We start from the raw sequence: 17,380 nt of genomic DNA, 5'->3' as shown, positions 1-17,380 counted from the left end.
ACCATCGTAAACCAACTATTATTGACTGTTGCACTCCTGTCTTCCATGTTTGAGCTCACGGAGACTGAACCACTGCCACGTCTAACCTGAACGTAATCTATGTCAGCCGCATCAGTAAATCAGAGAGGAGCCTCAGACACGTGTTTGTTCATGTTCAGATTGTTTAGCCAGAGGCCGAATGAAGTGTTTCGTTTCACATTATGAAGTCTCCCTGATTAAACATCTTAGATTTAAAACTGCTTAAGTTTAAGACATTATAGGCACAACAGTATGGCTTTCTGTGAAGCTGCTTTGAAATTATATTTATTGTGTAAAGTGCTATATAAATAAATTTGACAAATTGGCTTCATTTTCGACCTGGTAATAAGATGCATTTCTGTGATCGGACGAGTGGTCAGCACTAAATACAGGTTGGATTTATAAAAAATAAACGGCGTAAATATGTACGCACCATGCAGACATTCAAGAAGACCATGCGTACAAACTCTTTTTCCTGGAGTGAGAAAAGTAATGAAGTAAACGACGATTTTAAACTGTCGATACACACATTTACATTAAATATTCCACTCTCATTAATGGAAATAAACACTGAAATTACATAAAGTCATTACGCATATGTTTACGCATATTTGTAGTGGATGCGCTTGATCACTTTTCCTGTGGTATGTTATGTTTTAATGACAGCGAGGAGTGTGCTATAGGTGCACAATAGTTCATCTTTAAATTAAACTGCAGATCTCATGAGAAAATATTTTTAGCGAGAACAATGATCAATGATGCCCACTTCAATATTGTGGCAGACACTGCTGGATTCAGTGGAACGGTCTATTGTTCGGTTTGAATAGGACCAATGATAATAGCTTACTGTACAACCACAGCTGCACGGAGGAGTTAATGTCGTGTGAAGACATCTCCACAACATTATGAAAAATACCACTGTATTTGAAGGATACAACTTGAAGAAAACTGTAAGATTTGCATGTTTCCTTTTTAAAATACTTTGTCCGTGACGTTGACAGTTTAATTTACACTTCAATAAATATAGGCCCATTTTTCCACTAAAAATATCTAAAAAATGTTCACCTTATCATCAAAACTGTATATATTTATGGCTATTTGGCCAGTGGAAATGAAAGATTAAATCTATTCTAAAATATTTATCTGAGAACAATTTTAAACCGTTTTTATGGATATTTTGATATATTTATTTTAAAACAAGGATACGGGATGATTTTTAGCAATAAAAATTTGTATACAATGAATGGCATTTATAGTCTGTATCTCATATTTCCTTAATGTCTTGTACCTTTGACGGTGTTCAACATGGTGTCACGTGGATGGGAATATGCATGGAAATGATATGCAGATGAGGTCATGCATAGTAAAACTAGGCGTTGTAAGCTCCATATTTGGTGATTTCTGGGAGGAGTCGGGGTGGAGATGCACGCATGCACAATCTTCCCCTGACTGGGAATTATAAAGGGATTTTTGCGCAGGTTCTGGCGTACGCCTGGTTTTATAAATCTGAAAACTTTTGTGCGTACACAAAATCTAGCTTTTGTGCATACATACACTTTTAGGTTGAAATCTACAGAGAGTTTTATAAATGAGACCCCTGCTCATGCCAACACAAATGTTTAAGATGAGTAGTGGTGATATTTATTTGGTACAACATTTGCAACTGGTTTTTATCACTTAATTAGAAGCACCAAAAATTAAATTGTGTCATGTTATAGGAAATACTGAACAGACATTTAGAAGTTGATTTTAAAATGCAAAGTATTTAAAATAAAAATAAAGCTATGTACAGGTCAACACATGCATTTTAAGTGTGTCCCATCAGGTAATGAAAAGTTTTACACACACTTGTGGTCTTCATCCGCACTTGAACACTTGGCCCAAATACAGGAAATATACGTCATATAAGTAGTCAAGTTGTCAAGTGCAAAGAACACAAGTGGGGGTATTTGGACAAAACATTAGTGTATCCCATCATGCGTCATGTTTTGGAATAAATTGTGAGATTTTGCCAAGATCTTGTGAGAGGTCACGGAAACCTTTCCAATGTAAGTTAAATATTAATATAATAATTAGATATTATTACATATAATTTGGTAGAAAAACAAAGTGTTGCACATTTTATTGGTGCAAAGATGAGTAGTGGTGATATTTATTTTGTACAACATTTGCAACTGCTTTTCATCACTTAATTAGAAGAACCACAAATTAAATTGTGTCATGTTATAGGAAATACTGAACAGACATTTAGAAGTTGATTTGAAAATGCAAAGAATTAAAATTAAAAACAAAGCTATGTAAACACATTGCATTTTTACAACACTATAAGTGTGTCCCATCAGGTAATGAAAAGTTCGACACACACGTGGTCTTCATCCTCACTTGGACACTTGGGCCAAATACAGTAAATACATCATATGAGCAGGGCCGCATTAACCATTGGGCTAGGTGGGGCTGAAGCCCCGGGGCCCAGACAAGGAGAGGGCCCGTGATTGGCTGTGGAGTAGATTGACTGGTCATTGGTAGCGCTGATTGCCAAAGCCCCGCCCCTCACTTATTAGTGCTATTATTTAGTGGAGCTTTTCCATATATTTCATGCATTTCCTTTAGAGATTAAAATGTAACGTTTGAATTTGGTTTACCAATCAAATGCATTTATTCTATATTTTTACTTTTGAACTGCCCGTGCACCATGTGTCAATCAGGTGATTGCTGCAATGTCCACATTCACCTCTCTTCACTTCGTTCTGGCATAATCTGGAAATGGTACCGCCGTCTTCTGGTGTACTCTAGAAATGGTCATGCAAAGAACAATCTTCGATAAGTAAAAATGTAAACTATTCTAAAAAGAAAGTGAGAGAGGGGCAATTCTAAAAAAAAATGAGGAGAGAGGATCCCCAGCTATCAGGTTATTTTACTAAAGCTGATGATGGAGTAGTTGTGAAACAGCAGGTGGACCAGGCACATGGTGCAGATAAAATCAATTGTTTCGAAGAATGTTTAAATCCAGAGAAATAAGCAATTTTAACAAGTGACATGTAGGGCTGTGTATCACCAGCAAAGTCACGATACATGACTGCACTGAATTTCACCTCAGCAGAATTTATAAAATCACAGCGTCATCGTCCCCACAGATTTTAGGTTAGTTTGATTAACAAGTTAACAACTTGATGGATGTATATTGCTTTTTGTGTTTGAACAAAGTATATTCGCTTATGGGTTGAGAGATAAACCGGTTGAAATATATCAATCGTTTTGCACGGCATGATGTAGCCTAAGCTTTTCATTTAAACGCATTTTAAGCATTATGCATTTAAAAAACTGTTCAGGGACATTAAGCAGTGGGGCAGAATTCATTTTGGCAAATGTGCGTGTAACCCCTCTCTCCCGGGTCCTCACCGCCACACCTCGTTCTCGTTCCAAGTGGGTCTCCAGCATGGGAGGCGGACTCACTAACAAGGAGGCTAAATACTGCAGCCCTTAGCGTCAGTCGCTAGTGCGTCTCTTGAGATCAGGGGAGTGAGGTTTACCTGCACAGCACCTACTCGCTGGCCTCCGTTACACGCGCATTAAAACGGTTATGGCCTGATTGCACCTGCTCGTACAGCGCCAGTCTAAACTTATTTTTAAACTTATCTTAATAAACTAAAGTTATTTTCTCTATATATTCGCTTAAGGGTTGGGAAATAACCCGGTAGAAAAATGTAAATCGTTTTGCGCGTCATGGTGTAAAAGCAAGCTTAAACGCATTTTAAGCATTGTGGTTTAAAAACGAATGGTTTTAAACTATTCATAGGCATTATGCAGCGGGGCAGAATTCTTGTTGGGTAAATGCGCACGTTAAGACAGTTTCAGCCTGATACACAAGGCGCGCACCTGCTCGTACAGCGCCTGACTAAACTTGAGTTTTTTTTTTCGCGCCTTGTGCTTAAACGTTCAAATGCACAGTTATGTGTCAAAATGTCTCCTCGTCAACACAGTCATTTGTGCCTTAAATGAACGTTAATAATTAAAGGCACAATATGTAAGATTCATGAAGACTACAACTCCCATGATTCCACACTCAGTCACAGCGTCATCAAACTACGCCTTTGTCTATTTGTTTATTTTGAGTACGCGCGCTCCAGCAGCGAAAATTACATATTGTGCCTTTAAATATAAAGCATGTGTAGTAGTGGGCTATATGAGATCCTATGATGAGATTTTAAAGGGATAGTTCACCCAAAAATGAAAATAGTCATAATTTACTCAGCCACAAGTTGTTCTAAACCTGTATTAATTTCTTTGTTCTCCTCAACATAAAAGAAGATATTTCGAAGAATGTTCGTAACTAGAAAGTTTCTGGTCCCCATTGACTCAAGTAGTGTATTTTGTTTTTCATACTATGGAAGTCATGGGGGCCCAGCAACTGTCTGATTACCAGTATTGTTCCAAATATATACTTTTACATTCAACAGCAGAAGGAAACTCATACAGGTTTAGAACAACATCAGACCTTTAATGTTTGGGTCACCGATTCCTCTAAAGCAGCCTAATTTAGCTGCTGTTAAAATTGATGTCAATAATGTTAATCAAACATTAGAAAGAAAATCACTCACTGTCCTTGACCGAATCACTTTTGTAAAATAATTAAGAATGAATGTATATTGAATTTATACAGTGAAGACTATTCAGTTTATTTGTACATTTATTTTATACAATAAAATTTCTTATTCAGTGCTTTAAGTGTTTCAAGTAGGTCTATTTTTTTTGTAATTTGTGGCTGTTTACTTGTTTTAAGTAGAAGCTTGTTTTTTTGTTTGTTTTTTAATTTTTTAATTTTTTAATATTGAAATTGGTAACAAGAATTATGAAATTTCAATGCATCAAAATAGGATAACAATCCTATTTAAATCCATATATATATTATATTTGTAATACGGGTCCCTGCAGTAAGTCATAGTCCCGGGGCCTAGTAAGGTCTTAATGCGGCCCTGCATATGAGTAGTCAAGTGCAAAGACTGCAAGTGTGGGTATTTGGACAAGGGGACACTGTGGGTTTCCTCGCTTTCCCTTGGACTAAAAATACAATGCAATACTGCCACTGTGTGGACTATTGGTATAATCTCACTAGAAACCTCTATCGGGCTTTACCTCCAACCCACCCTCCAGTGTTTGTAATTACTACATACATTTGTGCTCTAATGTGGATTTTGGTCACTAAACGTTGTTGAAATGTTATTTCCTTTTTATACCAATCTAATCACTACACCAGCTCATCATTTCTCATATAAACATCCTTTATTGTTATGAAACATAAAACAGACAAATTGTGTGCTTGTTTATGCTTCACGTGTAGAAACTCTGGGTTTGTTTGTTGTAAACATACCGTGCAGAAGTGTAGGGGAAGCTCGTCATCAGAAGAGACATGGCGGGTTATGAACACATGATATGAGTGACAGGTAGCAGCGAATGGGTTTGAGTCAGAGAAACACAGGCAGACGGCGCCTTGAAGCAGCTAATGCTCATCAGATCGTGTAAATCAGTGGAAAATGAATAGAAATGATTATTCCGCCTGAAGAAATATTAAGTAAATGTATAAATACATCAGTATTTCTCTACGTATGTGCACTTTTGGACTAAAAGCCCTAATGGACGCTGTTCAGTGAAGCTATGTGAACAAATAAACCGCAGCAGACCTAACAGAATATGAATGCGTGTCGTTATTCTAGTCAAAATGTTAAAAAATAAAGATTGATTATTTTGCACTCCTGACAAAACTGAAGAAATTAGTCACTGCAACCGGGTTTCATCATAAACGGTGGTTTAAGCTAGAATTTTAAATCTAACAACACAGTTCATCCAGATCGAGTAAGAGTGTAATGTTTTAAGGTGCAGTGAATGTTATACATTGGGTTGTCAACTTGGGGAAAATAAGGGACAATCGTGATTTTTCATAGAAAAATAAGGCACACAAACACACATGCATTTTATATATACAGTATATATATATATATATATACAGAGAGAGAGAGTCTATTACGCTGATCAAGGCTGTATTTATTTAATACAGAATACAGAAAAAACAGCAATATGGTGAAACATTATTGCAATTTCTAATATTTGTTTCCTGTTTTAATATACTTTCAAATATAATTTATTTCTGTGACACAGCGCTGATTTTTTAGCATCATTACTCCAGTCTTAGAGTCACATGATCCTTCAGAACTCATTCTAATATGCTGATTTATCATCGTTGAAACTTGTTGCTTAAAATTTTTTGGAACCTGTGATACTTTTTTTTAGGATTCTTTGATAATAAAAAGTTAAAAAGAACAGCATTTATTCAGAATAGACATCTTTTCTAACAATATGTTTTATTATCACTTTTTATACATTTAACACATCCTTGCTGAATATAAGTATTAATATCTTTTAAAAAATGTACTGACACCAATCTTTTCAATAGTAGTGTATATTGTAGCAAAATTTCTATTTGTGTGTATGAAAATGCATATTTTTAAATTAAAGAGAACTTATAGAATTATTATGGGCTGCTTTTGGTGCTTGACACTTCATTGGTCATTTTGTGTTTTAAGAATGAGAACCACCCCCCAACACTGTATTCACACCGAATTACTTTATTAACATCAACATAACGCAAATATCCATTAAAGCAGCGAATGATTTTTCTTTTGCTCTTTTTGATTAACATTTATATAAGTCCAAGTACCAAGACAGCCATTGGTATTCACCTGCTGTCTGAGAAGGCTATCTGTTTCTGCACTTCAGGTGTGTGCACGGTGTGCATTGAAGTTTGGTGCTTGACACTTCATTGGTCATTTTGTGTTTTAAGAATGAGAACCAAGGTTAAGAATACGCTGGAAGTTACTTAATGTAAATAGTTTTATCTATTTAACAACATTAATAGTGAAAGATGACTCCCCTTATTAATCACATCTTCTCTCAGGTAAAATGCATGTTTTGTTGTGTGGCTGGACGTTGGACTCATGAAAAATAATCACGTTGTTTAGAGCATTCCGCTTGTTCTTAAAGCCTTTCTCATTCACAAATCAAACACTTGTCCAAAAAGAGTGATTAATTCTCAATTTAGAGTTAGTTATTTGTATGGTCTAGGTCAGAGGTTTTCGACCTTTTAGGACATGCGCCCCCCCCAAGTTTGTCAATAAGCGTGACTGCTCTAACTGTCGACTAGCAGTGGGAGTCAGATTGCCCCCTAGTGGATGGCTAAAGATTTGCCAACTCATATTCATAAATCCTCAAGGGAATGTCTCTGAATTAACTGATGATCCCGCCCCCCTTGACAGGTGCTGGCACCCCCACAGCTCCCACAGGTTGAAAACCCCTGTTCTAGGTGGTCATATGGCATTTTTTCTTAAAAAATGATTTAATTTATTAATTAGATGATTGGCAATGCTAATTGTACAACAACAATCAATTGTTCAACAACAATTGTACAACCTCATAAGATAAACGCATTTCCTAAACATGGAAAGTCAAGGAGTGTTAGGGGAAAACAGCACAATATAATCAAAACCAGCCAAAACGTGCCAATCTACTGCAAACCAGACAAAAAAGCAGAGGCACTCCTGGAATGAACTTTTATATCTGTGCTGTGGTGCATTATAGGAGGTGGGAGAAACCAAGTGCTGAGGATGAAGGGTGGGTTGTTTGTTAATTTGACATTTGAGTGACTTACCAATGATGGAATTTGTATACACGACTGATAAATAATAATGGTTTGATTAGTTCATATAGTTTATAAATTCAGGTTTGGTTATTTGATTCAATTAATTTCTGTTAGCTTGCGTCACTGTCAATGGTTTTGCCCATCGCTATAAATGCACACTAGCTGGACTAGGTTAGATTTATCAGTATGAGACAGCAGTCGCAGTGTAAGGATGCAGAAAGAGATTGTCATGCTTGAAATTATGTGCCTGCTTCAATCATTGGATGGTAGTGTCTTTTTTTTCTTCTCATTTCTTATTTGATTATTTACTGTGATTGATTCCCTTGATGGTTCCTTTTTAATAAATGAAAATCTATATCCAGTAAGTGTTATGAGCCAATTAGGAGTTGATTTTTTTTTTTTTAGTTTTCTTGTTAACCGTCTTGTTGAAGGTGGAAGAAAGCATGCAGCTGATTGAATGATTGAAAGACAGCTGATCTGCATCAAGAGAGAAATGGCATCAGATGAGAAGCTCAGCCAGTGTTTGATTTCATACCTGTGTCTTTCCTCTTCATCTGTGGTATTTTCACACTATTTGTATTTATATATATACATATATATATACATTTTTTTTTTTTGTAAGAATCGTTACCTCTGCTTTTTAACTTAATGATTGTTTTATGTATAGAAACTGTGATTCAAGCTCTTCTAAATTGATTATTCCTCAGACAGTTGCAAGCACTACTTTATTGTCATGGGCTGTGACTATACAATGCATGGTAAGACTTTTAAAGCTCAAATACAGAGCTTATTGCTTGACTGTGAAAGTCCTGGGTTTCACGTAATCCGCTCTGGTTTTTGTTCTTTCAGATCCCTCAGTTCTTTCTAGGCATTGTGTGAGCGTTTTCTTCACTGTGGTGTTTGGTGAGGTTAAGCCGTGTTTCAGTATTTGTGAGATGTTAGATCTGAATTTCTGAGGAACCTTGCACCAACAGTTGAAATAATTTCTTAAGTGAAGATGGTTCTAATTTGATTATTGCTGTAAAATTGTTCAAGTGTCTTGCTGTATTACAATTTTGTGGCTTTTAAATGTTGTACATTAATGGCCTTTTGGTTTTCACGTGTGTCTTGTCTTTATCAAGACAGACTTTTTTTTTTTTTTTTTTCTCCCTTCTGTGAGCATCAGCATGACTCTTACATTCTATTACTGATGTGACCGTGGTTTTAGACCCTATACTGAATCTATCAATATTGAACCGCTTTGTCTCTGCTGCCACCACTATATTGAATGTACAACTAAGGAGTGTTAGAGTTTGAGGTTCTTTTTTTCCCTTCCCTTTCGAGCTGAATGAACGAAGTGGCATGGATGGTCAGTGTCACCTTATGTATGCTTGGTTTCCTAACTTTATAGCGAAAGTTAGTGTGTATAATGCAGCTTTTAACCCCGCTTTTGTTGGCTTTAATTTCCTGTTTAAGGAAGTCTAACTGCTTCTGTAGACCAATGCTTTCTGTGATATCTGTGCTGTTTTGGTACTGAACCACAGCCTTTCACACTCCTTTGGACTGTGACTATGTAGGGCAGCCAGCAACAAAGCTGTCATCATTCCTGCTTTTCATGTCTGCCAGTCAGTGACAACGCAACATTAAGGCTGACAAATATTGGTCTCCAGATAACCCTGCAACTGTATTCGCCCTCTATGGACCTTTCTCCCATACTTCTCACTCAACTGGTCAGGTTAAGTATCATCCCATGACTTCCTAATCATGCCAAAATGCATTTCTTGATGTGGCCAGTTCTTTTGACTTGGTGGCAGGTGGTAAGTTGTGCAATTTGACCACCTACTGAAATGATGCTGTAAGTATTGGTAGCTTCTCCATTTAAATTTTTCTTCTTTGACCATGTCAGTCCCTGCACCAACAGGTCAACTCATGCGACACCCTCCAGCCTCTTGCTCTCAAATGTATGCTTGACCCTTGGACCAAGGTAAAGTCTCTTGTCAACCAGTCTAGCTTTGGAAACAGTGTTTCCTTTCTGAAGAGCACCTTGAATCTGTTGAAGCTCTTCAAGGAGGGTGAATGTTCTCACCATGTGTCTTCAATACATCCCTGTTTACCAAACACAGAAGTATAACCGCACCCATAGACCAACTGTGCAGCTGCTGGTTGGCTGTTAACGCTAACTTCACCTTTCCACTGAGACAAAGCACCACATTTGGTTTTGACTGACATGGAGATCTGCACAACACCGCAACTCCCTCCTGAATTACCTTAAGTACAGCCATTGTGGACGGTGAGTATGTGTGCTATAAATGCATGTGAGACTATGGGGAGTCCATTTAGTTTTAGTGATTGAGATCTTGTTTCAGTTATTGTACAGACAAACATCAGAGCTGTTCTATTATTATTAGTGTTATTATTAGTATTATTAATATTAATATTAATATTTGTTTTGTGTGTCTTTTGGGTGTAACTTCGAAATGCAACAACTGAGATCAGCGTGCTGCTATCCTGTCTTGATGACGGCCCATTGGCGACTTGAGTCCCTTTGTAAGTCCTTTTCCCTTGCTAAGTCTCCTTTCACAACTCTACGTCCTTCTAGTCTTGTTCGACCTCAGATGGCTCAGTTCTCCAGCGACTCAAGCCAGACAACTAGCTGGACCTCAATGCACATAACAATCACCCATTTCTTTTTACATTTTTGTACATGTAAGTAAAAACCAGTATGCATTTGTTTTAAAACACTGGGTTTACAATCAAGTTAAATTTGTGCAAATTTCTTACTATGCCTGAAGAGCCTCCAGGAGAGACCACAGACACCCAGATAAATAATCCTAGGATTTGACACCTGTGACCTGCAACTAACTTTTAAAGAGCTTGCACATTTAAAGCTGCAGATGATGCTGAAAGTTGTAAAACTGCAGTGCCTGCTTTTCATTTATTATAAGTTAATGTCTGGTGTGGCTGCTAATGTAGTTATTTAATCTAAATGGGACTTTTAAGGTATTTGTTTCCTGTAAAGCGTGGTCTCTAAACTAAATACAGTCTTCAGATGTGGCCAGAACTCTGTACTGTTACGGTGTCAGAACTTTTCATAGTGACGTGTGTATGTGGTGGGTAATGTTACTTTTTCCCCTGCTTGTACCTAAAAGTACTTGTTTCGAAGTTGGATCAAAGCTGGATCTTCTAACTCTTTTTGGCCTTTGGAAATGTGGAGAACTTATCTTCACTGAACTGATTGAAACTCCACTTTGACTACTGGTCCCGTATTCACAAAACATTAAGACCAAAAGCAGTTCAGAACTTGGCGATTTAGGAGTAAATCTTAAAAAAAGAATGGGCTTGTCAGTCCTAAATTTAGGACCCATACATTTTTGCTCCAAGTATTTCACAAAGCATTTTAGCACTAAAACTTGCTCCTAAATCTGTGAAGGGTTAGGAGTAGTGAAGAGGACTCCGAAGTCACTAAGCCCAAGCCACAAACTATCCTAAAATGGCGGTTGTTGGCAATTTGCCTTGGAACAAACATTTTAGAAAAGTTTGACTGAGCTTTTAAAAAGGTATCCTCTTAATCACATGGGTATTATGACTATTGTTTTCATTAACAAGTTGGGCAAGAAGTAGCAGCTGTTCGTGAGTCCAGTTTGGTTTCTTTTACATTTACACCGTACTATCGGCCATGATTATTCTACTGTTAATTAGAAGGTTGTTTATGTACATATCTGCTAATTGTTTGAGAAGCACATGTAAGAGGCTGACAAATAACTGAATGTATACTTGTTTAATTAGTGACACTTAGCACTTGGAGAACTTGGTGGTAAGATAATGATTTGTGAATACGGGCCCTGGTCTTCAGTGTGCATACTGGCTCAGTGCCACCTCTGCTCCTATAATACTAGGAGTATTACTTTTGAAAGTAGACTTGTAAAGAGGTAAACAGAAGGTGGTCCGTTGTCTGTTTGTATGGGTTCACTGCCACTTAAGCGCAGATATCAGATGTATAGGTGCGCCCCAAACTTAGGAGTTAGGGTTCGGTAAGCAGCTGCAAGTCTTTTTGGCAGTGTGCACAAGGAAGAACTATAAAGCTGGTTAATCAGTGTTGCACTGTTAAAGTGATTGTTCAAAATGTCTTGTGTTCAGAAGAAACTCAAACGAGTTGGACAACTTCTAGTAAGTGAAAGTCATTTTGGGTAAACTATGTTGGTAATGAAACAGTTTTCAGAAGTCAGTAGCTATACTCTGCTTATCTTGGGCTTTGACTTGGGCCCTAGATTTGAACAAAGGACTAATGCCGCTTTTCCACTGCATGGTATGGCTCTGTACGGTTCACTTTTTGGGGGTTTTCCACTGGGTATGGGGGTTTTTTTTTTTTTTGTTTTTTTTTTAGTACGACCTCGTTTGGGGTTCCAAGTGAACCGTACAGTTACCAAAACGTGACGTGTAAACTCTGCTGATCACGGATTGGCCGGAGAGAATCGTCACTACCTGCGTCACTGAACTTGTGCCACAAACACAACAGAACCGCTAGCTTTAAATCCGCACAGCCAGCGACGGATCGAACGCAACCGTTTTGAACGAGCGCACCTTTTTAACAACCAAAAAGTTGTTGTCTGTTGCGGAAGAACAGACGTTTCTCTCGTTAATGGCAGAGGAGCGGATCCAGCGAGAGCCGCAACTATAATGACATGTGAATAATCCCACCCACTCTAAAGTGGTACTGAACTGCAGTGGAAACTTGAGCCGTGCTGAGTCGTACCACGCAGTGGAAAAGTGCCTTAAGTGACGCCACCCTCTATCAACTTCAAAGCTTGGAGGGAGGTGTTGTAGAGCAGGTGTGCTTGTTGCTAAAACTTGGAAAAATACTCTTCTGTACAACAGTCTTGGTTCATGCAATTACAAATATTAATGTTTGTGGTGTTTTGTTTTCTAGGTAAGGTGGATAATACGGAGCTGGATGTACTGTTCTCCTTTTAAGGATTGATGTCCACTTGTTGGCTTTGCCATCCACATTGATGTGGCTCATGCAAGAGTTCTAAGCTCTTCTAGCCTTGTTTGATGTTTAAATGGCAAAATGCTACAACTCTGAGTTGTACCTCATTGACACAAGCCTCAGTATTGTTTCTGTAAAAGGAGTTATTTTAATCATTTTGTTACAATCCGGTACTGACAAGGGCATAGGAACATTCTCCAGGAGCTGCCTAGATGAGAAGTCCCTCTTGAACTGAAGACTAACCTGTGTCCCTTGTATGCTTACAGCATCTGGCATATTGGTCTCATTACTGGGTCAACCGCTTTAAGGTGAAGGCAGAATAGTTCATTTGGATCATCGCTACCAACTGCAACCCATCAAATTGCATTTCTGACAAGTTATGAGTTTCTATCTCGATCTCTTTATTTTTCCAGTTTCTTCAAGAAGCCCCGATGCAAGTAAAAGCACTTTAATCCAAGCCCAGCAGTATCTGGTTGACCATCAGAAGGTAAGAAATTACAGCTTGCACTTTCAAAGTCAGCTTTGTTTGACTATTGCAAAACGTCATTTTTAGATGGTAACCATGGGTTTTGTATTTTGGAGTTTAAAGAACCAAGAGCGTTCACCTGTTTAGCGTGCTGTGTAATTTTTAATTTTTTTTTTTTATTATAAATGTGCTCTTGACTCTTATGAAGGCCAAAGTCTGCCAACACAAAGCTGTAGATAAGGTACCAGTGGACTTTTAAGTGGACTTAACTAATTGAAACCTGAACTAGGACTCCTGAATTTAGCAGGTTACAACCACATTATGGATAATACAGCCATGGATCAATGTAGCCTTTGATCAACCGATGTTAGGTATACTAATTGGTAAGGAACAGAAGGCAGTGTCAGTCACCTGCAGGTGCATATCAAAAGCCAGTTATGATTAGTTATGTAGCGGTTAGAAATTAGGGAACAAAAGTCTTTGGCAATGTGCACTTTTAAAAAGCTTTAGGGATGGTTGGTCACTGGTGCATTGAATTTAAGTCAATATTAACAAGATGTTAACACCTTTTTATTTTTTCAGACTGCTTTGCTTGCGAGGTTCTCCACATTTTTGCTGGGCTGCTTGCTTCAGTCTGACAGGGCTTGTTTGTGGAATTCAGCACTCAACTAGGTAAGTCTCATTCCTAATTATAAACTCTTCTTGCCTCATTTGATCTATGGAAATGTGGAGAACTTTCTTCAGGAAATAGTCAACTGCTAGAATGTCAGCTTTGGCTTGTCTCAATTTGTGCATATTTTCTTTACTGGGTTGAGCCATGTTCCCCACCAGCCTCTGATTAACCAATTTGGTGAGGAGCAGAATGCGTTTAGTCTGTCATCTACTGGTTCATTTCCAAAACCGCAAGCTCCGATATCTGATAGATGGGGTACCCCAAACCTAGTGATGAGGCTACTTATTTTTTTTTACACTTGGGTTTAATGCTCATTTACCTTTATTTCCCTATGTGCTTGTGTTTATGACTGTCAGGCAAATGGATCTCGTTCATTCTATGGCAGTCCATAGGGGATTGATGTAAGTGACATGTAAAACCATAAACTTGAGGTGTAGGGGTTTACTTTTCATTTGTCAAGGTTACAACAAAATTCATACTTAAGAACTATTCACACTTTTCCAAGCTTTGAATTAAATTGTTTTAAGGAACCATCAAAAGACTGTCTAATACCAAACCCCTTCAAAAAATATTACTTAATGTTACTAGCGTGTACATATTATGTATGAAATTGACTGAAAAGTAATGCGTTATAATTCAATATACAAACATCACGCTCCATATTCAGAAATGCTGCTTTTATTACTTAAGGCTGTAATACCCTGGCCCCATAACTGTTTATACTGGAAGCACAACCATTGTTTTGTTCACCTGTCTGAAGAGTTTCTTAAACAGTTTCTTTAGAAAACTTAATTGAAATTTGTTAACGCATTGTGTAAGTCATTGTGTAAAACTCTGTCTGATTCTTGCAATAAAGTGTGTGAGTTGTGCCATGTTTAATTTTGCTTCCACGTCAATAACATTTCTTTCACAAAAACTCCTGGTGGCTTGATTGTTGGTTATTTCATCAGCAGATGATTTGTAGTCAGAGGCTCCAAGTCGTTTGGGTCATCTGATAGTTTAGTAATCTGTCATCGTTTATAATGGTTTCAACTTCACACAATTACAGCTGCTTTGGCACAAAACTAAGCATCTTCTTATGGCCCCTATGGCAACTAGGGGGCCCCTAAGAGCACATAAAATGATAGGTTTGTTTTTTTTGGTGATTTTTTAATGGACAAATGGTTGAGGGTAATTATACAAAAACACAATATTAAATCAAAAAATATACTAATGGGCTGTAGCAGGGCGCAAACACAGTCGGACTGATTATTGAAGGTGATTTGAAGAGATTGCAGCAAAACGTCACAAATGTCACAAAGGACATCCTTCTGGTTCAGAGAAGGGGAAAGAAAAAGAGGAAGAGGGGAAAAAAAGTGGCAAGATAAAGGTATGTTAAGATTTCAAGTAAACTAAAGGCTATGTTGTGAGCTCATGTTAGCTGGCAGTTAATAAGCAGTCTAGGTAGCATGTCTTGTTTTAGGAAAGTTAATAATTGATTAAACCATCCGTAAATAGCCTTTGACATCTTAATATATTATAATACAACATTACTTGGCTAGTTTTAGATTAAAGTTATCTTCTATGTAAACATTTTCCTGGGTGCTTATTTTTGGAATAAAAAATAAGCTTCTGTTCCATAAACTTGGTACTGATAAAAACTTAACTATCTACATTAACCTACCTTTGGGGTCTTTGCTATTATATTCAGATATCATGCCTCAATTAGCTATAGATTGAAGTGGTGTACAGATGGCTTACTGGGTTTAATAATTTGTTTAAATGTTCTGTACCCTCAACTATACCCTTGTGAAACTTCCCTAGGAGCTCTGAAATATTTTGGCGGTGGGGCACAACCAATGCAACCAGGCCCAAGTGCCAGTGTTACAGCTGATGATACAGCAGGTGAGTATAAACAATCCCAGATCAGTAGTTTTATGGGTAACCCATGACTTTTGTGAGGGGTGTTTTTGTTCTCAAACTCAATTGCGTGCTGTTCTTGAGCCATTTGGAGTATATGCATTGTTTTGGTCTCTTAAACTGTTCCTAAACCGACCAAACCTCAGAATCACTGCAAGTCTTACTGGTATTGAGTAATACAATTTATTGAGTGTTAGAACACTGAAAAAGGAAAACATTTTAGTCAGATATCATGCCTCAATTAGCTATAGATTGAAGTGGTGTACAGATGGCTTACTGGGTTTAATAATTTGTTTAAATGTTCTGTACCCTCAACTATACCCTTGTGAAACTTCCCTAGGAGCTCTGAAATATTTTGGCGGTGGGGCACAACCAATGCAACCAGGCCCAAGTGCCAGTGTTACAGCTGATGATACAGCAGGTGAGTATAAACAATCCCAGATCAGTAGTTTTATGGGTAACCCATGACTTTTGTGAGGGGTGTTTTTGTTCTCAAACTCAATTGCGTGCTGTTCTTGAGCCATTTGGAGTATATGCATTGTTTTGGTCTCTTAAACTGTTCCTAAACCGACCAAACCTCAGAATCACTGCAAGTCTTACTGGTATTGAGTAATACAATTTATTGAGTGTTAGAACACTGAAAAAGGAACATTTTAGAATTTTTTTTTTTTTTTTTTTAAACTATGCTTGCAGATGACTATAGCTCGGAGCTATTTGCTGGAAAACACAATGGCTGACAAAGACACTGATTGTACCTGCTGTGTTTTTCTTAAAATGGTTTGCATCTTTCATATCACAAGAATATCAACTTTCCAAAGAAATTTAAATGTTTAGGCGCTTTCTTTTTTTTTCTTTCGTTTGTCACAAAGTTAACCCTCCAAAACACATAGTGTACCACGGGCGGTACAGTGGAACGTTGACAGGTTAACTTGTTTACAGTAAATGCATTGTCTGCTGGTTTTTGGCTACTTTTCAGTACACAAGTATGCCACTTAATACTGTAAGACTTTGAATGTTAAAGTGCAAATTAACAGCTGACCACTCTTGTGGGTTTGCTGCTGTTACAATTAAAAACCGTAGAAGGGTAAAATGCCAGGCAGACATTGGTATGATGTAAGCAACAAGGCTACAAATAAAATTGTTGGATTTATAGTGTGTGAATAATCAAGTATTGACAGTAGTCAATCATATTGGTGGCACAGAGGTACCCAAGTAAAATTCTGCTTGGGGCCCAATAAAGGCTTGGGCCGTCCCTGACTGGAACTATAGCAAGAATGCATTCACTGTTGTTGGCTCCAGTGTACCCACATGTTTTATCTATTGAAGTAGTAGTTCTTGTACTAGTTTTGTTCTCACAACTGCTGGATGTGGAACTGTCCTCCTTTTTGAATGTGTATTTTGGAACATTCTTGTCTTTTTGCAATCTTTGCTCAAGTGCCTTTGCGTGAAACATCTAGTTTATAAACTTAATTTTTATGTGCTTGATCCTTAAATTTGATTTCAAAGCATGGTTCTCTCAACTGAACATGCGCACAACGCAAGCGGTTTTAAGTTAGGGTTAGCCAACAGGTTTGGTCAACAGAATGGCTTTCTCAGCCCTTTTCATTTGTAGAATTGAAGTTGAACTGGTTGCTGATGTGACAATTATCCAGATGATGAACTTGCCCT

The sequence above is a fragment of the Sinocyclocheilus anshuiensis genome, unplaced genomic scaffold (assembly GCF_001515605.1).
Source record: "Sinocyclocheilus anshuiensis isolate Anshui unplaced genomic scaffold, SAMN03320099.WGS_v1.1 scaffold1598, whole genome shotgun sequence".
NCBI classification, from domain to species: domain Eukaryota; kingdom Metazoa; phylum Chordata; class Actinopteri; order Cypriniformes; family Cyprinidae; genus Sinocyclocheilus; species Sinocyclocheilus anshuiensis.
Note: the sequence above shows the minus strand (reverse complement) of the source record.